The sequence below is a fragment of the Drosophila biarmipes genome, unplaced genomic scaffold (genome assembly GCF_025231255.1).
Source record: "Drosophila biarmipes strain raj3 unplaced genomic scaffold, RU_DBia_V1.1 ptg000017l, whole genome shotgun sequence".
Taxonomy (NCBI): Eukaryota; Metazoa; Arthropoda; class Insecta; order Diptera; family Drosophilidae; genus Drosophila; species Drosophila biarmipes.
The window spans coordinates 632016-655765 of NW_026114535.1; the positions used below are offsets into that span (position 1 = coordinate 632016).

At 31.1% G+C, this 23750-nt stretch overlaps 2 long non-coding RNA genes across 16 annotated transcripts in view; both read right to left on the minus strand.

Annotated features, from left to right (window-relative positions):
- Positions 1–23750, minus strand: part of LOC122817994 (uncharacterized) — a 271976-nt gene that overhangs the window by 196831 nt on the left and 51395 nt on the right. For 4 of the 13 annotated variants that reach the window (XR_007765479.1, XR_007765478.1, XR_007765476.1 and 1 more), the window contains exon 2: positions 1981–3550. The exons of the other annotated variants lie outside the window; for them this stretch is intronic. This is a non-coding gene — a long non-coding RNA (uncharacterized LOC122817994). Of the gene's footprint in view, positions 1–1980; positions 3551–23750 lie in introns of those variants that run through there. 13 annotated transcript variants of the gene reach the window in all.
- On the minus strand, positions 12444–23355 carry LOC127012040 (uncharacterized). Of its 3 annotated transcripts, none has more exons than XR_007765484.1 (2): positions 23210–23355; positions 12444–14013 (listed from the first exon to the last, which is right to left on the minus strand). It is a non-coding gene; the product is annotated as an uncharacterized LOC127012040 (long non-coding RNA). The 3 variants fall into 3 exon arrangements; XR_007765483.1 differs by lacking the exon at positions 23210–23355 and adding an exon at positions 14119–14264; XR_007765485.1 differs by lacking the exon at positions 12444–14013 and adding an exon at positions 21539–23104.

Here is a 23750-nt window from a genome sequence, read left to right on the forward strand (position 1 = left end):
GTTTATGTACATAAAAAAAACTGCGAATAATTCATTAACATTGGGAATGGAACTAAAAATTAAAGATAATAAAATATAATTTTCTAGTGAAATGAGTTGTGATCTGACTCCTGCTTTTTACCCCATAATTTTACTTAGTAAGCCTGACCAATATATAATAAAAAAATAATGTGTATAAAAAAATTATATATGAAACGAAAATACGTAGAGTAAGCTTTAATCCTAATAACTGAACCAAGGGTACATGAGCATACATATATAGGCTAATTATTAAGAAGTTGATAGGCAATACATTCAATCCTACAACGTCTACTCAACTTCGATCAAAAACAGGTTTTGGTTACATGACCCTTAAGAAGTCAAATACAACTATGTATGCTGGAATGATGTTAATGAGTTAGTCGAACGATTAGAAATGTTGGTGGCATCAAAGGCAGCGGGTAACACTAGTCACACTAATGAAATTTTTCTCCTATTAGGGGAGTTGCGTGAAGAAAGGATTATATTTAAATGGGTATAAATAGCAAGTGCTAATATGTTTAACATTTATAAATATCATGACATGTTTGCACATTTTTCTTTTGATAAGGAAAGATCTGAAAATTTGAAAAGGGTCCTCTATTGCACTATGGAAAATAGGTCTATTTTTTTGGCCTAAACTCTAGTTTTAAAGATAAAAACTTGAAATTTTTTATAAAGACCTCCAATCTAATCGAAATAAAAATTCACGAAAGTCTTCCGATGAAAGTAATTCCTGTAACGAATTATTTTCACTGACGAATATTGAGAAAGATGTAGAAAAAAAGAAAAAGGAGACGGAAAAAAATGAAGAAAAAGGGGCGACCCCTTCACCAATGTATACAGAGGAGGTCGATATGGTTCTGGAAGATAAAAACACAATTTATAATTATGATTTTAATATCAGGATTTTTGCCAGAGCAAATGTGTTGGATAAAGTTTATGTACATAAAAAAAAACTGCGAATAATTCATTAACATTGGGGAACAAGGAACTAAAAATTAAAGATAATAAAATATAATTTTCTAGTGAAATGAGTTGTGATCTGACTCCTGCTTTTTACCCCATAATTTTACTTAGTAAGCCTGACCAATATATAATAAAAAAATAATGTGTATAAAAAAATTATATATGAAACGAAAATACGTAGAGTAAGCTTTAATCCTAATAACTGAACCAAGGGTACATGAGCATACATATATAGGCTAATTATTAAGAAGTTGATAGGCAATACATTCAATCCTACAACGTCTACTCAACTTCGATCAAAAACAGGTTTTGATTACATGACCCTTAAGAAGTCAAATACAACTATGTATGCTGGAATGATGTTAATGAGTTAGTCGAACGATTAGAAATGTTGGTGGCATCAAAGGCAGCGGGTAACACTAGTCACAATAATGAAATTTTTCTCCTATTAGAGGAGTTGCGTGAGGAAAGGATTATATTTAAATGGGTATAAATAGCAAGTGCTAATATGTTTAACATTTATAAATATCATGACATGTTTGCACATTTTTCTTTTGATAAGGAAAGATCTGAAAATTTGAAAAGGGTCCTCTATTGCACTATGGAAAAAAGGTCTATTTTTTTGGCCTAAACTCTAGTTTTAAAGATAAAAACTTAAAATTTTTTATATTTACTATTAAGATTAATGTGTAATTTCGGAGTTTGTTGCTTTTTGAATCGGACCATTGCCTTATAATTGCCTTTTGTTTTGTCCTTTGGTGATGCGGAGATTAGAGAGTAAAGGATCGGACGAATCCATAGCCCTGTGAAACCCATCAGACATTTTCTTGCGTGATGCTTTCTGTCAGCTTTAAATAATTTATGCCTTGCTTCCGATGCACCTTCTCCCAAAGAGCCAACTGGAACGATTGATCCTTGTATGATTTTATATCCGTGTACTAACATTTTGTGTACAGTCGGAGACATGGGGTACCAAGGATAGCTCGACATACATGTGGTGAAAGTATCAAAACAAAATAATTTGTTTTTTATTTCAGAATTTATGGGACAATAACAATTTATAGCAATTAAAATAACGTAAAGGCGATGAATCAAATGGCGGTCTACTCCTAAAATCGAAGAAAATTGTTTTGAATTAGGGAATGCTCTTCTCGCCGCGTTTCCGTCCTTACTGTTGCCCATACTATTTTGCCTCGGCTTGTCTACATAAAGTCACATTTTGAATTTGGTGTTTCCGTCCCGCCAGTTTGTCTTTGTCTTCACCTTTGACATGCAACTTTTTAGATCGATTCTATTTGATAATTTAAGTACAAATGCAAAGCAACGTATCCACGCATGAAGGAGGCTTATTCCATATTAATCCGGATTTGGCTTCATATCAAATGTTTTGGAAGAGAAATAATTTATTTCAAAAATTTGAGTTGGTTTTGCTCCACACATTGGACATGACTGACAAAATTTCGTTCCTGTTAATATATTTAAAACCTGGCCGTCTATTAGGGTTAGGTGACCATCAAATTTCGCTGTTCTTATAAGAGTGCATGTAGACATTTAGATTTTTAATTTGAGTGTGTAAATTTTCTTTTTCGTTTATTATGAGAGATGTTGATTTTTTAATATACGAAATTTTCAGAGGACCGAAAAATCTTGTGGGTTGCGGAGATTTATTCAGCCAAATAACTCTTTCTGCTTGATCTACCATTTTAATGGGTATTATTGAGGTCACAAAAAGAGAGTCATCTAAAGTTGGAGATTCAGTTATGTTACATATTTGTTTGTATGAGCTATGACCTGTACCAACCGTAGCTGAAAATAAGTAAGCACTGAGTTATATCCGTAAGCGTTTCACAGACTTCCTCTTGTAGATTAGTATGCGGGAAGCGGTATGGTTCAACAAGTTTTGTAAGGAGACTTGAGTTTCATTTTCGCTGCAAACAATTTTATCAGGCCTACATTTTAATTTCTCCTCCACTATTTTCGAATATGGTGGGTAGATATCGCAGCCCTGTAATTTATTTAGTTTTCTAATATTTTGATATTGCTGTTTAGTAAAATTAGTTTCCATAAAAAAGGATAAGGCTTTTTCAGAAGATATGGGACTGGAATCAGTTTTGCTAATTTTCTGTTTTAACTGACCAACAGATTTTCTTGCCGAAATGGTGGCAGCGTTGAGGAAAAGAGAACTTGAATTGTTATATTTTTCTGCTTTTCTGTTTTTTTCTTTTGAGCTTTACGTCAGCATCCTCATAATTCATTTTTGAGCGACCTCGTTATTCGATGACATATTTTGAGCACCAAACTTAAACTCATATTGCCGGCTAGCCACAAAGAGTGGTTTTTCTTAAATTGGTCCATTATACGGTAGCATTTTGGCAAATGTTTTTTAATGTAACCAATGATACATTCAATTTCGGTTGATATTTGCTGATTTAAACTTTCATCAAATTGCTCGCCGTACAGTTGTGTTTGTATACAAACATATATGTAGCTTCTTAGAGAATCTCCGAGCGCCTGTTTTTCTCCCAAACATCGAGAAGTGCAGCGTGTGGAAGCTCATAAGTTGCTGGACATAAGTCATTTTTTTGAAGAAACGTGCAAAAAAAAAAAATGCAATATTGATTAGTTTTGCGATATTAAGGATACATTTGGTAACAACTTTGCGTTTTTACCTTTTTGCAACGTTGTGCCATTTATAAGTTAAACAGCACGGAACACAAACAAACTTGTTAGTTTTAAGCTAAAAAGGTACACATATAAAACAGTTTACAGTTGGACAACAAGTCATAATAATCAAAACATGTTATCTAAGATACATTTATAAATACATTTGCTACGATTTGCAATAATCAGAAATAAAAAATCGATTTGTTGCTCCACAAAATAAACAGTGAAAGTTTGCAAAGATTTTTCACTAATTTAAGCACACAACAAAGTCAATCGAACAGCTGACTTTGTTCGTTTATCAACACTATAGTGTTGTTAGTAAAAAATCTTAGATAACGGTTCTTGGCTAATTAGGGTATGTAAATTCAAAAAATATAATTTATTTTTAAAAATAATTTGTAAAATAATTTGTAAAATAATTTGATTATATGCCAAAAACAAGAAAGGAAGTTAACTTCGGCAAGCCGAAGTTTGTATACCCTTGCAGTTATAAAAAATAATCAATAATTTTTTTTAATTGAATTCGAAAGCTCCAAAGCTATAATTTGTTTCACATTATTTCCCACCAACTATCCGATCGTTCCTATGACTGCTATATGATATAGTCGTCCGATTTTAATAAAATTTTTATTCGAAATTCAGAACTAATTAAAAAATGTTATTTTCAAGCTTATAAGGTTATATGTTAAAAAACACAAAAAATATCACTTGTAATTCATGTTTTCCTACTAATTTTCCGATCGTTCTTATGGCAGCTATATGATATAGTCATCCGATTTTGATAAAATTTAATTCAAAGTTCAAAACCCAATAAAAAATGTTATTTCCAAGCGTAGGAGGATATATGCTAAAAACACCGAAGATATAATTTTTCAATATTATTTTACCACTAATTTTCCGATTGTTCCCATGGGAGCTATATGATATAGTCGTCCAAATTTGGTAAAATTTAATTCGAAATTCAGAACTAATTTAAAAATGTTATATTCAAGCTTAGAAAGGTAGATGTTAAAAAAACACCAAAGATATAATTTTTTTTTAATTTTTTCCCCGATAGTTCCTATGGGAGCTATAAGATATAGTTGTCCGATCCGGCTGGTTCCGACTTATATACTACCTGCAATAGAAAGAAAACTTTTTGGAAAGTTTCAGCCCGATAGCTTTAAAACAAAATTCTATTAAAGATTAAAAACTTTTAAGATTACATATTTAAATGTGTATCAAGTCACATACGAGTATAATAACCAAAAAAAAAACACAATACAGTTAGAAGGTGTCGCTTTTTAGCCTATAAGAAGAATATGATTAAGCGAGAAATTGTAAATGAGTTGAACGGTCCATCTCGAAAAAACTTTCAACGAAAGCGAGGTATTACATGGGGTATGAATGATCTGCGGCAAGCAGATATGGTATTGCGAACATGATTTGTTATACATTGATATTAATTTTCTGGCTTCGTTCTGGTTGCATAGTTGCACAGAAGACGCATGCGCACGTTGCTGATGTTAAGAGAGGATTACAAAATGTAAAGTGTTCACCATAGTTTGTAGTTTTCAGATCATGTTCACCTTGATTCATAAACAAAGTTTTTGTTTTTAGAAAGTAATGAATGTGCTGACCGATTTTCTATCCTTTAAATTGCTCGATGAATTGGTAAATTTCTTCATGAAATTTTTTTTTTCAATCTTGTTTTATTGTAGCTCCTTACACATCTAGCCACAACTTTAAAATACTGTATATAAAATTATTTTCTTGTTTTGATGCTGCACTTAAAAAATGTCAAAATATTGTAAGCATTGTTTAGATCACAAACCCCGCCTTTAAGATGTGTTTGACAATTTGGAAACCGGTTTACATTTAACCTGTTTAATGAGAGACAGCCCACTTCCTCGATATTGACAAGCTGACGATTCCCAAAATCGCTTCTTTTGAAAACCCTTACAAAAAATCAGTTTTCCGTTTGTAAATCTTTGAGTTTGTGGAAAACTATTTTCTCCATCGTTCTATAAAATGTTTTGATGTTTATTGGTTAACCAAATTGCAGTTTTTCTGGATTTTGTATTTAACAAAGTAAAATCATATGGTGGTTCTATTAAAAAACTACTATTCAAGCTAGGATCTTTTTCGAATACAATTCCAATTTATTATTTTATTTTTTATTTTTTTATTATATATATATTATATTTTATTTTTTTATTATCAAAGAAACCTGTGACAACAACCGAAACAGTTTCTTTCTTCATTTTCTTAACTTTAAACAACTCGTTGTACATGTCTGTTTAATGGGTTATATTCTACTCAACGATCATGTATAAGGAGACAAAAGGCTTTAGTATTTTCATGACTTAGTGTCCTGAGTTCTATTGAAATTCTCACATCAATAGGACCATTTTTCTCTGATTCGTTTTGATATGAAAGATCAACCACAACAATGGGGGCTTCAATTTAAATACATTTGGGATTAAAAATGGTTGTGACTCTCGATTATAGTAACTAAATTCAAATCTTGTATAAATTTCATAAAGGTGGGATTATCATATGAACATGACTCAGAATTTAAAAGAACTTTCAAGTTTGATAAAATATTTGTGATAAGTTCTTCATTTTATTTAAATACAATTATAGAAAATCGTGGTTTTTCGCTGTTAACTGACAAGCTGTGTTGGCTGCCATGCCATATGAATCCCAACTCCGGAATGCAATTGGTAGTTTTACACCACTTTTAATAATATCGTCATCTTAATTTTTGCAAAATCACAAGAAGTTACATGGGGGATTTTCCACGTTATATTCATCATCATCAACACAAGTTCGTGCTTACAATTTAACAAAACTTTTTTATAATCCTCAGCAAATCCCAGAAATATTTTTAATGGTACAGAAGAGTTGAAGTGGGGTCCCGTAGAAATTTCGTCTTCACTGCTCCATCCAAAAATTAATAGATTTTGACTTTGAAGATTATCCAGAGATATAAAATGTTTTAGGGTGGTAGTCATGCCAACAAATCGTGTTCTATCAATCTCACATCCTTTTATTTCGTTCTTAATTTTATCCAAAAAGTAAACCATACAATTATTAAAAAAAAGTGGTAACATTATCATTATCCATTCGGTGAATCTTTCCTAATAATTCCTTGAAAATTAAGGTAACTTTCGTGATGAAGCACGTACAAGTCTTGATTTTGGATAGGAATTGGGATTTCATCGTTTGGTTTAAATGTTTGATTATACAATGAATAAATATGAAACTCTTTCTTCGAAATACTCTCATCTGAGTAAACCTTTTCTCGAACATTTAAAATTTCGTTCATTGTTTTCCTTTTCACTTTTTATATTATACTCGAAGCTTCAATCCTAACGACTTAAAAAATAATTTATTTTTCAAAGTGAGTGCCTTCTTTTTACTGATGGTCCTCTTTCTATAGCTTTACAATTAGTAATGCTTATCTGAGGACTAAGGTTACGTCTTTTATAATAAATACTCATTCTATCAGCCGAATGTGCATCCGAATCGAAACGTTTTCACCACGTAAATTCCGTAAATTCACCGTTTTTGTCAACAATGCGTATAGATAGTGTTTTCACTTCATCATAGTTTATTGGTAATTAAATTAGGTTATGTGGTGTCACTGTCATTTTACACCCAAGTGGAACATTAATGCTAAACTCATGTAACGTATGATTCGGTGTATTATCAACATATGAACCGCTGATTATATTACATATATATATCCAAACGAATTGTATTAATTTTTAATATGTTCAAAGTCTGATCTGATCGATAGGTTTTAGTAGGATGCGGTTCTAATACTTTTTAATGGAGGCCAAACAATTGTCTAACCGACCATTCCTTATTAAAGAAAACTGACTATCGTGAGGTAGTTATTTCAATTTAACGTGTATTATTATTACTTTGGATTTAATATGTTTTTTCAAGGTTATAGTCTTCTGGCTTATTGTAAATGAAATCGGTGATGTATGATCCAATTAAATTATTTTCTTCGTCAATATTTGGAATCGCATTATACATATTAAACCCAATAAGAGCTCATTCATATTGCCAATTCAATTCGATAGGTGAAAAAAAGTTTCTATTTATAATGAAACTATTTCCATTCAAAGATAATGTAAGTGATCTAGACATATTGAAATCTATTGATAAACTGTGGGATTGTTGGTATCTAACCCAGCTTTTATTGATATCACTCCTTAAATCATAATAAATAGATCAAATTCTGTACCTCCCATTATCCATTTCATCATCCTTGTTAATCAAGAGGAATCCGTACTTATCCTCCCAATACTTTAAAAAATTTTTTACAAATGTTTCATAATTCATATGAGCTTTAATATGATCACGATATATATGCCGCATATTTAAATCATCTTGTTTAAACATTATAATAAAGTTGGCATTGTCACGAATCAAATGTTTCGGTGTATGACTATATGTTTGACATAAATAAAAAGAGTCGATGTTTTTATGTCGACCCATACAAAAATAAGATCTTATGTTGTCTTGTTTTTCACAAGCTACGTCATCGAATATCATAATAGAATTTATTTTTGTCTTCACTGGGGTCTAGTACACCGTCATTATGGGAGAATCCATTCCCAATCCCATTCCTTTTATCTGCTTAATTAATTTCTCCAAGTACTCATATTAAGGTTGATATAAACTTTTTGAAAATATATAAACATTTTCGAATTTGTGCCTCGCTTTTCTACTTTCATACGTAATTAAAATTTGGGGGGTTGAAAATCAATGTGTGGGTATGTGTACGTGTGAGCTCCATATGGTATAAAAAGTGGAACTTCACAGTCTTAGTCTTTTCTTCACATCGATCGTCATCTAATAAACAAGAACATGGATTATTCTTAACGATAGACTAAAACAGCTGGCAAATGTTGACATATAAACAGATACAGTATAGATACAGTACTGATACAGTACAGATACAGTACAGCTACAGTACAGCTACAGTACAGCTACAGTACAGCTACAGTACAGCTACAGTACAGCTACAGTACAGCTACAGTACAGCTACAGTACAGCTACAGTACAGCTACAGTACAGCTACAGTACAGCTACAGAATTTAGAAAAAATTTAAGTTCATTTCATATAAAGTTTGTAAAATATAGTACGATGAATATTTTGTCTTAATTAACCAAAGGTAAGTAAAATTCGATGATCTCAACCAGTTTAAAAATCAGACGAATTTACAATTGGAGGAAACTTTAAAATCTATTATCGAACCCTTACACGAACTTGTTATAAAAACACATATTGAATAAAATTACAAATTACAAAATAATTTACAACTAATGAGAAAGACCTCCAATCTAATCGAAATAAAAATTCACGAAGGTCTTCCGATGAAAGTAATTCCTGTAACGAATTATTTTCACTGACGAATATAGAGAAAGATGTAGAAAAAGAGAAAAAGGAGACGGAAAAAATTGAAGAAAAATGGGCGACCCCTTCACCAATGTATACAGAGGAGGTCGATATGGGTCTGGAAGATAAAAACACAATTTATAATTATGATTTTAATATCAGTATTTTTATCAGAGCAAATGTGTTGGATAAAGGTTATGTACATAAAAAAAACTGCGAATAATTCATTAACATTGGGGAATAAAGAACTAAAAATTAAAGATAATAAAATATAATTTTCTAGTGAAATGAGTTGTGATCTGACTCCTACTTTTTACCCCATAATTTTACTACATGTATACAGAGGAGGTCGATATGGGTCTGGAAGATAAAAACACAATTTATAATTATGATTTTAATATAAGTATTTTTGCCAGAGCAAATGTGTTGGATAAAGTTTATGTACATAAAAAAAAACTGCGAATAATTCATTAACATTGGGGAATAAGGAACTAAAAATTAAAAATAATAAAATATAATTTTCTAGTGAAATGAGTTGTGATCTGACTCCTGCTTTTTACCCCATAATTTTACTACATGTATACAGAGGAGGTCGATATGGGTCTGGAAGATAAAAACACAATTTATAATTATGATTTTAATATCAGTATTTTTGCCAGAGCAAATGTGTTGAATAAAGTTTATGTACATAAAAAAAAACTGCGAATAATTCATTAACATTGGGGAATAAGGAACTAAAAATTAAAAATAATAAAATATAATTTTCTAGTGAAATGAGTTGTGATCTGACTCCTGCTTTTTACCCCATAATTTTACTACATGTATACAGAGGAGGTCTATATGGGTCTGGAAGATAAAAACACAATTTATAATTATGATTTTAATATCAGTATTTTTGCCAGAGCAAATGTGTTGAATAAAGTTTATGTACATAAAAAAAAACTGCGAATAATTCATTAACATTGGGGAATAAGGAACTAAAAATTAAAAATAATAAAATATAATTTTCTAGTGAAATGAGTTGTGATCTGACTCCTGCTTTTTACCCCATAATTTTACTACATGTATACAGAGGAGGTCGATATGGGTCTGGAAGATAAAAACACAATTTATAATTATGATTTTAATATAAGTATTTTTGCCAGAGCAAATGTGTTGGATAAAGTTTATGTACATAAAAAAAACTGCGAATAATTCATTAACATTGGGAATGGAACTAAAAATTAAAGATAATAAAATATAATTTTCTAGTGAAATGAGTTGTGATCTGACTCCTGCTTTTTACCCCATAATTTTACTTAGTAAGCCTGACCAATATATAATAAAAAAATAATGTGTATAAAAAAATTATATATGAAACGAAAATACGTAGAGTAAGCTTTAATCCTAATAACTGAACCAAGGGTACATGAGCATACATATATAGGCTAATTATTAAGAAGTTGATAGGCAATACATTCAATCCTACAACGTCTACTCAACTTCGATCAAAAACAGGTTTTGGTTACATGACCCTTAAGAAGTCAAATACAACTATGTATGCTGGAATGATGTTAATGAGTTAGTCGAACGATTAGAAATGTTGGTGGCATCAAAGGCAGCGGGTAACACTAGTCACACTAATGAAATTTTTCTCCTATTAGGGGAGTTGCGTGAAGAAAGGATTATATTTAAATGGGTATAAATAGCAAGTGCTAATATGTTTAACATTTATAAATATCATGACATGTTTGCACATTTTTCTTTTGATAAGGAAAGATCTGAAAATTTGAAAAGGGTCCTCTATTGCACTATGGAAAATAGGTCTATTTTTTTGGCCTAAACTCTAGTTTTAAAGATAAAAACTTGAAATTTTTTATAAAGACCTCCAATCTAATCGAAATAAAAATTCACGAAAGTCTTCCGATGAAAGTAATTCCTGTAACGAATTATTTTCACTGACGAATATTGAGAAAGATGTAGAAAAAGAGAAAAAGGAGACGGAAAAAAATGAAGAAAAAGGGGCGACCCCTTCACCAATGTATACAGAGGAGGTCGATATGGTTCTGGAAGATAAAAACACAATTTATAATTATGATTTTAATATCAGTATTTTTGCCAGAGCAAATGTGTTGGATAAAGTTTATGTACATAAAAAAAAACTGCGAATAATTCATTAACATTGGGGAACAAGGAACTAAAAATTAAAGATAATAAAATATAATTTTCTAGTGAAATGAGTTGTGATCTGACTCCTGCTTTTTACCCCATAATTTTACTTAGTAAGCCTGACCAATATATAATAAAAAAATAATATGTATAAAAAAATTATATATGAAACGAAAATACGTAGAGTAAGCTTTAATCCTAATAACTGAATCAAGGGTACATGAGCCTACATATATAGGCTAATTATTAAGAAGTTGATAGGCAATACATTCAATCCTACAACGTCTACTCAACTTCGATCAAAAACAGGTTTTGGTTACATGACCCTTAAGAAGTCAAATACAACTATGTATGCTGGAATGATGTTAATAAGTTAGTCGAACGATTAGAAATGTTGGTGGCATCAAAGGCAGCGGGTAACACTAGTCACAATAATGAAATTTTTCTCCTATTAGAGGAGTTGCGTGAGGAAAGGATTATATTTAAATGGGTATAAATAGCAAGTGCTAATATGTTTAACATTTATAAATATCATGACATGTTTGCACATTTTTCTTTTGATAAGGAAAGATCTGAAAATTTGAAAAGGGTCCTCTATTGCACTATGGAAAAAAGGTCTATTTTTTTGGCCTAAACTCTAGTTTTAAAGATAAAAACTTGAAATTTTTTATATTTACTATTAAGATTAATGTGTAATTTCGGAGTTTGTTGCTTTTTGAATCGGACCATTGCCTTATCCACCCCACTCCCACCAATAAATTAAATTTGTAAAATTGCTGCAAGCCAGTTATAATTTTTTTTTTTATTTTTAAATTTTTATTATAATTAATGTACAGCTTAATCAGAGTCCTCTTCCTCTAAATATATTTCCAAACAATCACTTTTATTATCGTAATCGGATTCATCTTCGGACGAGCTTACGGAGGTATCTTTGTCCTTTTCATTCAATATTGGCTACTCAAAAAGATAGATAACCTCTGCTGGAAGACGCTTTCTTTTGTTTTGTCCTTTGGTGATGCGGAGATTAGAGAGTAAAGGATCGGACGAATCCATAGCCCTGTGAAACCCATCAGACATTTTCTTGCGTGATGCTTTCTGTCAGCTTTAAATAATTTATGCTTGCTTCCGATGCACCTTCTCCCAAAGAGCCAACTGGAACGATTGATCCTTGTATGATTTTATATCCGTGTACTAACATTTTGTGTACAGTCGGAGACATGGGGTACCAAGGATAGCTCGACATACATGTGGTGAAAGTATCAAAACAAAATAATTTGTTTTTTATTTCAGAATTTATGGGACAATAACAATTTATAGCAATTAAAATAACGTAAAGGCGATGAATCAAATGGTGGTCTACTCCTAAAATCGAAGAAAATTGTTTTGAATTAGGGAATGCTCTTCTCGCCGCGTTTCCGTCCTTACTGTTGCCCATACTATTTTGCCTCGGCTTGTCTACATAAAGTCACATTTTGAATTTGGTGTTTCCGTCCCGCCAGTTTGTCTTTGTCTTCACCTTTGACATGCAACTTTTTAGATCGATTCTATTTGATAATTTAAGTACAAATTCAAAGCAACGTATCCACGCATGAAGGAGGCTTATTCCATATTAATCCGGATTTGGCTTCATATCAAATGTTTTGGAAGAGAAATAATTTATTTCAAAAATTTGAGTTGGTTTTGCTCCACACATTGGACATGACTGACAAAATTTCGTTCCTGTTAATATATTTAAAACCTGGCCGTCTATTAGGGTTAGGTGACCATCAAATTTCGCTGTTCTTATAAGAGTGCATGTAGACATTTAGATTTTTAATTTGAGTGTGTAAATTTTCTTTTTCGTTTATTATGAGAGATGTTGATTTTTTAATATACGAAATTTTCAGAGGACCGAAAAATCTTGTGGGTTGCGGAGATTTATTCAGCCAAATAACTCTTTCTGCTTGATCTACCATTTTAATGGGTATTATTGAGGTCACAAAAAGAGAGTCATCTAAAGTTGGAGATTCAGTTATGTTACATATTTGTTTGTATGAGCTATGACCTGTACCAACCGTAGCTGAAAATAAGTAAGCACTGAGTTATATCCGTAAGCGTTTCACAGACTTCCTCTTGTAGATTAGTATGCGGGAAGCGGTATGGTTCAACAAGTTTTGTAAGGAGACTTGAGTTTCATTTTCGCTGCAAACAATTTTATCAGGCCTACATTTTAATTTCTCCTCCACTATTTTCGAATATGGTGGGTAGATATCGCAGCCCTGTAATTTATTTAGTTTTCTAATATTTTGATATTGCTGTTTAGTAAAATTAGTTTCCATAAAAAAGGATAAGGCTTTTTCAGAAGATATGGGACTGGAATCAGTTTTGCTAATTTTCTGTTTTAACTGACCAACAGATTTTCTTGCCGAAATGGTGGCAGCGTTGAGGAAAAGAGAACTTGAATTGTTATATTTTTCTGCTTTTCTGTTTTTTTCTTTTGAGCTTTACGTCAGCATCCTCATAATTCATTTTTGAGCGACCTCGTTATTCGATGACATATTTTGAGCACCAAACTTAAACTCATATTGCCGGCTAGCCACAAAGAGTGGTTTTTCTTAAATTGGTCCATTATACGGTAGCATTTTGGCAAATGTTTTTTAATGTAACCAATGATACATTCAATTTCGGTTGATATTTGCTGATTTAAACTTTCATCAAATTGCTCGCCGTACAGTTGTGTTTGTATACAAACATATATGTAGCTTCTTAGAGAATCTCCGAGCGCCTGTTTTTCTCCCAAACATCGAGAAGTGCAGCGTGTGAAAGCTCATAAGTTGCTGGACATAAGTCATTTTTTTGAAGAAACGTGCAAAAAAAAAAATGCAATATTGATTAGTTTTGCGATATTAAGGATACATTTGGTAACAACTTTGCGTTTTTACCTTTTTGCAACGTTGTGCCATTTATAAGTTAAACAGCACGGAACACAAACAAACTTGTTAGTTTTAAGCTAAAAAGGTACACATATAAAACAGTTTACAGTTGGACAACAAGTCATAATAATCAAAACATGTTATCTAAGATACATTTATAAATACATTTGCTACGATTTGCAATAATCAGAAATAAAAAATCGATTTGTTGCTCCACAAAATAAACAGTGAAAGTTTGCAAAGATTTTTCACTAATTTAAGCACACAACAAAGTCAATCGAACAGCTGACTTTGTTCGTTTATCAACACTATAGTGTTTTTAGTAAAAAATCTTAGATAACGGTTCTTGGCTAATTAGGGTATGTAAATTCAAAAAATATAATTTATTTTTAAAAATAATTTGTAAAATAATTTGTAAAATAATTTGTAAAATAATTTGATTATATGCCAAAAACAAGAAAGGAAGTTAACTTCGGCAAGCCGAAGTTTGTATACCCTTGCAGTTATAAAAAATAATCAATAATTTTTTTTAATTGAATTCGAAAGCTCCAAAGCTATAATTTGTTTCACATTATTTCCCACCAACTATCCGATCGTTCCTATGACTGCTATATGATATAGTCGTCCGATTTTAAAAAAATTTTTATTCGAAATTCAGAACTAATTAAAAAATGTTATTTTCAAGCTTATAAGGTTATATGTTAAAAAACACAAAAAATATCACTTGTAATTCATGTTTTCCTACTAATTTTCCGATCGTTCTTATGGCAGCTATATGATATAGTCATCCGATTTTGATAAAATTTAATTCAAAGTTCAAAACCCAATAAAAAATGTTATTTCCAAGCGTAGGAGGATATATGCTAAAAACACCGAAGATATAATTTTTCAATATTATTTTACCACTAATTTTCCGATTGTTCCCATGGGAGCTATATGATATAGTCGTCCAAATTTGGTAAAATTTAATTCGAAATTCAGAACTAATTTAAAAATGTTATATTCAAGCTTAGAAAGGTAGATGTTAAAAAACACCAAAGATATAATTTTTTTTTAATTTTTTCCCCGATAGTTCCTATGGGAGCTATAAGATATAGTTGTAAGATTACATATTTAAATGTGTATCAAGTCACATACGAGTATAATAACCAAAAAAAAAAACACAATACAGTTAGAAGGTGTCGCTTTTTAGCCTATAAGAAGAATATGATTAAGCGAGAAATTGTAAATGAGTTGAACGGTCCATCTCGAAAAAACTTTCAACGAAAGCGAGGTATTACATGGGGTATGAATGATCTGCGGCAAGCAGATATGGTATTGCGAACATGATTTGTTATACATTGATATTAATTTTCTGGCTCCGTTCTGGTTGCATAGTTGCACAGAAGACGCATGCGCACGTTGCTGATGTTAAGAGAGGATTACAAAATGTAAAGTGTTCACCATAGTTTGTAGTTTTCAGATCATGTTCACCTTGATTCATAAACAAAGTTTTTGTTTTTAGAAAGTAATGAATGTGCTGACCGATTTTCTATCCTTTAAATTGCTCGATGAATTGGTAAATTTCTTTCCTTACACATCTAGCCACAACTTTAAAATACTGTATATAAAATTATTTTCTTGTTTTGATGCTGCACTTAAAAAATGTCAAAATATTGTAAGCATTGTTTAGATCACAAACCCCGCCTTTAAGATGTGTTTGACAATTTGGAAACCGGTTTACATTAAACCTGTTTAATGAGAGACAGCCCACTTCCTCGATATTGACAAGCTGACGATTCCCAAAATCGCTTCTTTTGAAAACCCTTACAAAAAATCAGTTTTCCGTTTGTAAATCTTTGAGTTTGTGGAAAACTATTTTCTCCATCATTCTATAAAATGTTTTGATGTTTATTGGTTAACCAAATTGCAGTTTTTCTGGATTTTGTATTTAACAAAGTAAAATCATATGGTGGTTCTATTAAAAAACTACTATTCAAGCTAGGATCTTTTTCGAATACAATTCCAATTTATTATTTTATTTTTTATTTTTTTATTATATATATATTATATTTTATTTTTTTATTATCAAAGAAACCTGTGACAACAACCGAAACAGTTTCTTTCTTCATTTTCTTAACTTTAAACAACTCGTTGTACATGTCTGTTTAATGGGTTATATTCTACTCAACGATCATGTATAAGGAGACAAAAGGCTTTAGTATTTTCATGACTTAGTGTCCTGAGTTCTATTGAAATTCTCACATCAATAGGACCATTTTTCTCTGATTCGTTTTGATATGAAAGATCAACCACAACAATGGGGGCTTCAATTTAAATACATTTGGGATTAAAAATGGTTGTGACTCTCGATTATAGTAACTAAATTCAAATCTTGTATAAATTTCATAAAGGTGGGCATACTGATTCTTACTAAAATCGACATTCAGATTATCATATGAACATGACTCAGAATTTAAAAGAACTTTCAAGTTTGATAAAATATTTGTGATAAGTTCTTCATTTTATTTAAATACAATTATAGAAAATCGTGGTTTTTCGCTGTTAACTGACAAGCTGTGTTGGCTGCCATGCCATATGAATCCCAACTCCGGAATGCAATTGGTAGTTTTACACCACTTTTAATAATATCGTCATCTTAATTTTTGCAAAATCACAAGAAGTTACATGGGGGATTTTCCACGCTATATTCGTCATCATCAACACAAGTTCGTGCTTACAATTTAACAAAACTTTTTTATAATCCTCAGCAAATCCCAGAAATATTTTTAATGGTACAGAAGAGTTGAAGTGGGGTCCCGTAGAAATTTCGTCTTCACTGCTCCATCCAAAAATTAATAGATTTTGACTTTGAAGATTATCCAGAGATATAAAATGTTTTAGGGTGGTAGTCATGCCAACAAATCGTGTTCTATCAATCTCACATCCTTTTATTTCGTTCTTAATTTTATCCAAAAAGTAAACCATACAATTATTAAAAAAAAGTGGTAACATTATCATTATCCATTCGGTGAATCTTTCCTAATAATTCCTTGAAAATTAAGGTAACTTTCGTGATGAAGCACGTACAAGTCTTGATTTTGGATAGGAATTGGGATTTCATCGTTTGGTTTAAATGTTTGATTATACAATGAATAAATATGAAACTCTTTCTTCGAAATACTCTCATCTGAGTAAACCTTTTCTCGAACATTTAAAATTTCGTTCATTGTTTTCCTTTTCACTTTTTATATTATACTCGAAGCTTCAATCCTAACGACTTAAAAAATAATTTATTTTTCAAAGTGAGTGCCTTCTTTTTACTGATGGTCCTCTTTCTATAGCTTTACAATTAGTAATGCTTATCTGAGGACTAAGGTTACGTCTTTTATAATAAATACTCATTCTATCAGCCGAATGTGCATCCGAATCGAAACGTTTTCACCACGTAAATTCCGTAAATTCACCGTTTTTGTCAACAATGCGTATAGATAGTGTTTTCACTTCATCATAGTTTATTGGTAATTAAATTAGGTTATGTGGTGTCACTGTCATTTTACACCCAAGTGGAACATTAATGCTAAACTCATGTAACGTATGATTCGGTGTATTATCAACATATGAACCGCTGATTATATTACATATATATATCCAAACGAATTGTATTAATTTTTAATATGTTCAAAGTCTGATCTGATCGATAGGTTTTAGTAGGATGCGGTTCTAATACTTTTTAATGGAGGCCAAACAATTGTCTAACCGACCATTCCTTATTAAAGAAAACTGACTATCGTGAGGTAGTTATTTCAATTTAACGTGTATTATTATTACTTTGGATTTAATATGTTTTTTCAAGGTTATAGTCTTCTGGCTTATTGTAAATGAAATCGGTGATGTATGATCCAATTAAATTATTTTCTTCGTCAATATTTGGAATCGCATTATACATATTAAACCCAATAAGAGCTCATTCATATTGGAAATTCAATTCGATAGGTGAAAAAAAGTTTCTATTTATAATGAAACTATTTCCATTCAAAGATAATGTAAGTGATCTAGACATATTGAAATCTATTGATAAACTGTGGGATTGTTGGTATCTAACCCAGCTTTTATTGATATCACTCCTTAAATCATAATAAATAGATCAAATTCTGTACCTCCCATTATCCATTTCATCATCCTTGTTAATCAAGAGGAATCCGTACTTATCCTCCCAATACTTTAAAAAATTTTTTACAAATGTTTCATAATTCATATGAGCTTTAATATGATCACGATATATATGCCGCATATTTAAATCATCTTGTTTAAACATTATAATAAAGTTGGCATTGTCACGAATCAAATGTTTCGGTGTATGACTATATGTTTGACATAAATAAAAAGAGTCGATGTTTTTATGTCGACCCATACAAAAATAAGATCTTATGTTGTCTTGTTTTTCACAAGCTACGTCATCGAATATCATAATAGAATTTATTTTTGTCTTCACTGGGGTCTAGTACACCGTCATTATGGGAGAATCCATTCCCAATCCCATTCCTTTTATCTGCTTAATTAATTTCTCCAAGTACTCATATTAAGGTTGATATAAACTTTTTGAAAATATATAAACATTTTCGAATTTGTGCCTCGCTTTTCTACTTTCATACGTAATTAAAATTTGGGGGGTTGAAAATCAATGTGTGGGTATGTGTACGTGTGAGCTCCATATGGTATAAAAAGTGGAACTTCACAGTCTTAGTCTTTTCTTCACATCGATCGTCATCTAATAAACAAGAACATGGATTATTCTTAACGATAGACTAAAACAGCTGGCAAATGTTGACATATAAACAGATACAGTATAGATACAGTACTGATACAGTACAGATACAGTACAGCTACAGTACAGCTACAGTACAGCTACAGTACAGCTACAGTACAGCTACAGTACAGCTACAGAATTTAGAAAAAATTTAAGTTCATTTCATATAAAGTTTGTAAAATATAGTACGATGAATATTTTGTCTTAATTAACCAAAGGTAAGTAAAATTCGATGATCTCAACCAGTTTAAAAATCAGACGAATTTACAATTGGAGGAAACTTTAAAATCTATTATCGAACCCTTACACGAACTTGTTATAAAAACACATATTGAATAAAATTACAAATTACAAAATAATTTACAACTAATGAGAAAGACCTCCAATCTAATCGAAATAAAAATTCACGAAGGTCTTCCGATGAAAGTAATTCCTGTAACGAATTATTTTCACTGACGAATATAGAGAAAGATGTAGAAAAAGAGAAAAAGGAGACGGAAAAAATTGAAGAAAAATGGGCGACCCCTTCACCAATGTATACAGAGGAGGTCGATATGGGTCTGGAAGATAAAAACACAATTTATAATTATGATTTTAATATCAGTATTTTTATCAGAGCAAATGTGTTGGATAAAGGTTATGTACATAAAAAAAACTGCGAATAATTCATTAACATTGGGGAATAAAGAACTAAAAATTAAAGATAATAAAATATAATTTTCTAGTGAAATGAGTTGTGATCTGACTCCTACTTTTTACCCCATAATTTTACTACATGTATACAGAGGAGGTCGATATGGGTCTGGAAGATAAAAACACAATTTATAATTATGATTTTAATATAAGTATTTTTGCCAGAGCAAATGTGTTGGATAAAGTTTATGTACATAAAAAAAAACTGCGAATAATTCATTAACATTGGGGAATAAGGAACTAAAAATTAAAAATAATAAAATATAATTTTCTAGTGAAATGAGTTGTGATCTGACTCCTGCTTTTTACCCCATAATTTTACTACATGTATACAGAGGAGGTCGATATGGGTCTGGAAGATAAAAACACAATTTATAATTATGATTTTAATATCAGTATTTTTGCCAGAGCAAATGTGTTGAATAAAGTTTATGTACATAAAAAAAAACTGCGAATAATTCATTAACATTGGGGAATAAGGAACTAAAAATTAAAGATAATAAAATATAATTTTCTAGTGAAATGAGTTGTGATCTGACTCCTGCTTTTTACCCCATAATTTTATTACATGTATACAGAGGAGGTCGATATGGGTCTGGAAGATAAAAACACAATTTATAATTATGATTTTAATATAAGTATTTTTGCCAGAGCAAATGTGTTGGATAAAGTTTATGTACATAAAAAAAACTGCGAATAATTCATTAACATTGGGAATGGAACTAAAAATTAAAGATAATAAAATATAATTTTCTAGTGAAATGAGTTGTGATCTGACTCCTGCTTTTTACCCCATAATTTTACTTAGTAAGCCTGACCAATATATAATAAAAAAATAATGTGTATAAAAAAATTATATATGAAACGAAAATACGTAGAGTAAGCTTTAATCCTAATAACTGAACAAAGGGTACATGAGCATACATATATAGGCTAATTATTAAGAAGTTGATAGGCAATACATTCAATCCTACAACGTCTACTCAACTTCGATCAAAAACAGGTTTTGGTTACATGACCCTTAAGAAGTCAAATACAACTATGTATGCTGGAATGATGTTAATGAGTTAGTCGAACGATTAGAAATGTTGGTGGCATCAAAGGCAGCGGGTAACACTAGTCACACTAATGAAATTTTTCTCCTATTAGGGGAGTTGCGTGAAGAAAGGATTATATTTAAATGGGTATAAATAGCAAGTGCTAATATGTTTAACATTTATAAATATCATGACATGTTTGCACATTTTTCTTTTGATAAGGAAAGATCTGAAAATTTGAAAAGGGTCCTCTATTGCACTATGGAAAAAAGGTCTATTTTTTTGGCCTAAACTCTAGTTTTAAAGATAAAAACTTGAAATTTTTTATATTTACTATTAAGATTAATGTGTAATTTCGGAGTTTGTTGCTTTTTGAATCGGACCATTGCCTTATCCACCCCCACCCCACCCCCACCAATAAATTAAATTTGTAAAATTGCTGCAAGCCAGTTATAATTTTTTTTTTTATTTTTAAATTTTTATTATAATTAATGTACAGCTTAATCAGATTCCTCTTCCTCTAAATATATTTCCAAACAATCACTTTTATTATCGTAATCGGATTCATCTTCGGACGAGCTTACGGAGGTATCTTTGTCCTTTTCATTCAATATTGGCTCCTCAAAAAGATAGATAACCTCTGCTGGAAGACGCTTTCTTTTGTTTTGTCCTTTGGTGATGCGGAGATTAGAGAGTAAAGGATCGGACGAATCCATAGCCCTGTGAAACCCATCAGACATTTTCTTGCGTGATGCTTTCTGTCAGCTTTAAATAATTTATGCCTTGCTTCCGATGCACCTTCTCCCAAAGAGCCAACTGGAACGATTGATCCTTGTATGATTTTATATCCGTGTACTAACATTTTGTGTACAGTCGGAGACATGGGGTACCAAGGATAGCTCGACATACATGTGGTGAAAGTATCAAAACAAAATAATTTGTTTTTTATTTCAGAATTTATGGGACAATAACAATTTATAGCAATTAAAATAACGTAAAGGCGATGAATCAAATGGTGGTCTACTCCTAAAATCGAAGAAAATTGTTTTGAATTAGGGAATGCTCTTCTCGCCGCGTTTCCGTCCTTACTGTTGCCCATACTATTTTGCCTCGGCTTGTCTACATAAAGTCACATTTTGAATTTGGTGTTTCCGTCCCGCCAGTTTGTCTTTGTCTTCACCTTTGACATGCAACTTTTTAGATCGATTCTATTTGATAATTTAAGTACAAATTCAAAGCAAGGTATCCACGCATGAAGGAGGCTTATTCCATATTAATCCGGATTTGGCTTCATATCAAATGTTTTGGAAGAGAAATAATTTATTTCAAAAATTTGAGTTGGTTTTGCTCCACACATTGGACATGACTGACAAAATTTCGTTCCTGTTAATATATTTAAAACCTGGCCGTCTATTAGGGTTAGGTGACCATCAAATTTCGCTGTTCTTATAAGAGTGCATGTAGACATTTAGATTTTTAATTTGAGTGTGTAAATTTTCTTTTTCGTTTATTATGAGAGATGTTGATTTTTTAATATACGAAATTTTCAGAGGACCGAAAAATCTTGTGGATTGCGGAGATTTATTCAGCCAAATAACTCTTTCTGCTTGATCTACCATTTTAATGGGTATTATTGAGGTCACAAAAAGAGAGTCATCTAAAGTTGGAGATTCAGTTATGTTACATATTTGTTTGTATGAGCTATGACCTGTACCAACCGTAGCTGAAAATAAGTAAGCACTGAGTTATATCCGTAAGCGTTTCACAGACTTCCTCTTGTAGATTAGTATGCGGGAAGCGGTATGGTTCAACAAGTTTTGTAAGGAGACTTGAGTTTCATTTTCGCTGCAAACAATTTTATCAGGCCTACATTTTAATTTCTCCTCCACCATTTTCGAATATGGTGGGTAGATATCGCAGCCCTGTAATTTATTTAGTTTTCTAATATTTTGATATTGCTGTTTAGTAAAATTAGTTTCCATAAAAAAGGATAAGGCTTTTTCAGAAGATATGGGACTGGAATCAGTTTTGCTAATTTTCTGTTTTAACTGACCAACAGATTTTCTTGCCGAAATGGTGGCAGCGTTGAGGAAAAGAGAACTTGAATTGTTATATTTTTCTGCAAGTTTTTTTCTTTTGAGCTCTACGTCAGCATCCTCATAATTCATTTTTGAGCGACCTCGTTATTCGATGACATATTTTGAGCACCAAACTTAAACTCATATTGCCGGCTAGCCACAAAGAGTGGTTTTTCTTAAATTGGTCCATTATACGGTAGCATTTTGGCAAATGTTTTTTAATGTAACCAATGATACATTCAATTTTGGTTGATATTTGCTGATTTAAACTTTCATCAAATTGCTCGCCGTACAGTTTTGTTTGTATACAAACATATATGTAGCTTCTTAGAGAATCTCCGAGCGCCTGTTTTTCTCCCAAACATCGAGAAGTGCAGCGTGTGAAAGCTCATAAGTTGCTGGACATAAGTCATTTTTTTGAAGAAACGTGCAAAAAAAAAAATGCAATATTGATTAGTTTTGCGATATTAAGGATACATTTGGTAACAACTTTGCGTTTTTACCTTTTTGCAACGTTGTGCCATTTATAAGTTAAACAGCACGGAACACAAACAAACTTGTTAGTTTTAAGCTAAAAAGGTACACATATAAAACAGTTTACAGTTGGACAACAAGTCATAATAATCAAAACATGTTATCTAAGATACATTTATAAATACATTTGCTACGATTTGCAATAATCAGAAATAAAAAATCGATTTGTTGCTCCACAAAATAAACAGTGAAAGTTTGCAAAGATTTTTCACTAATTTAAGCACACAACAAAGTCAATCGAACAGCTGACTTTGTTCGTTTATCAACACTATAGTGTTTTTAGTAAAAAATCTTAGATAACGGTTCTTGGCTAATTAGGGTATGTAAATTCAAAAAATATAATTTATTTTTAAAAATAATTTGTAAAATAATTTGTAAAATAATTTGTAAAATAATTTGTAAAATAATTTGATTATATGCCAAAAACAAGAAAGGAAGTTAACTTCGGCAAGCCGAAGTTTGTATACCCTTGCAGTTATAAAAAATAATCAATAATTTTTTTTAATTGAA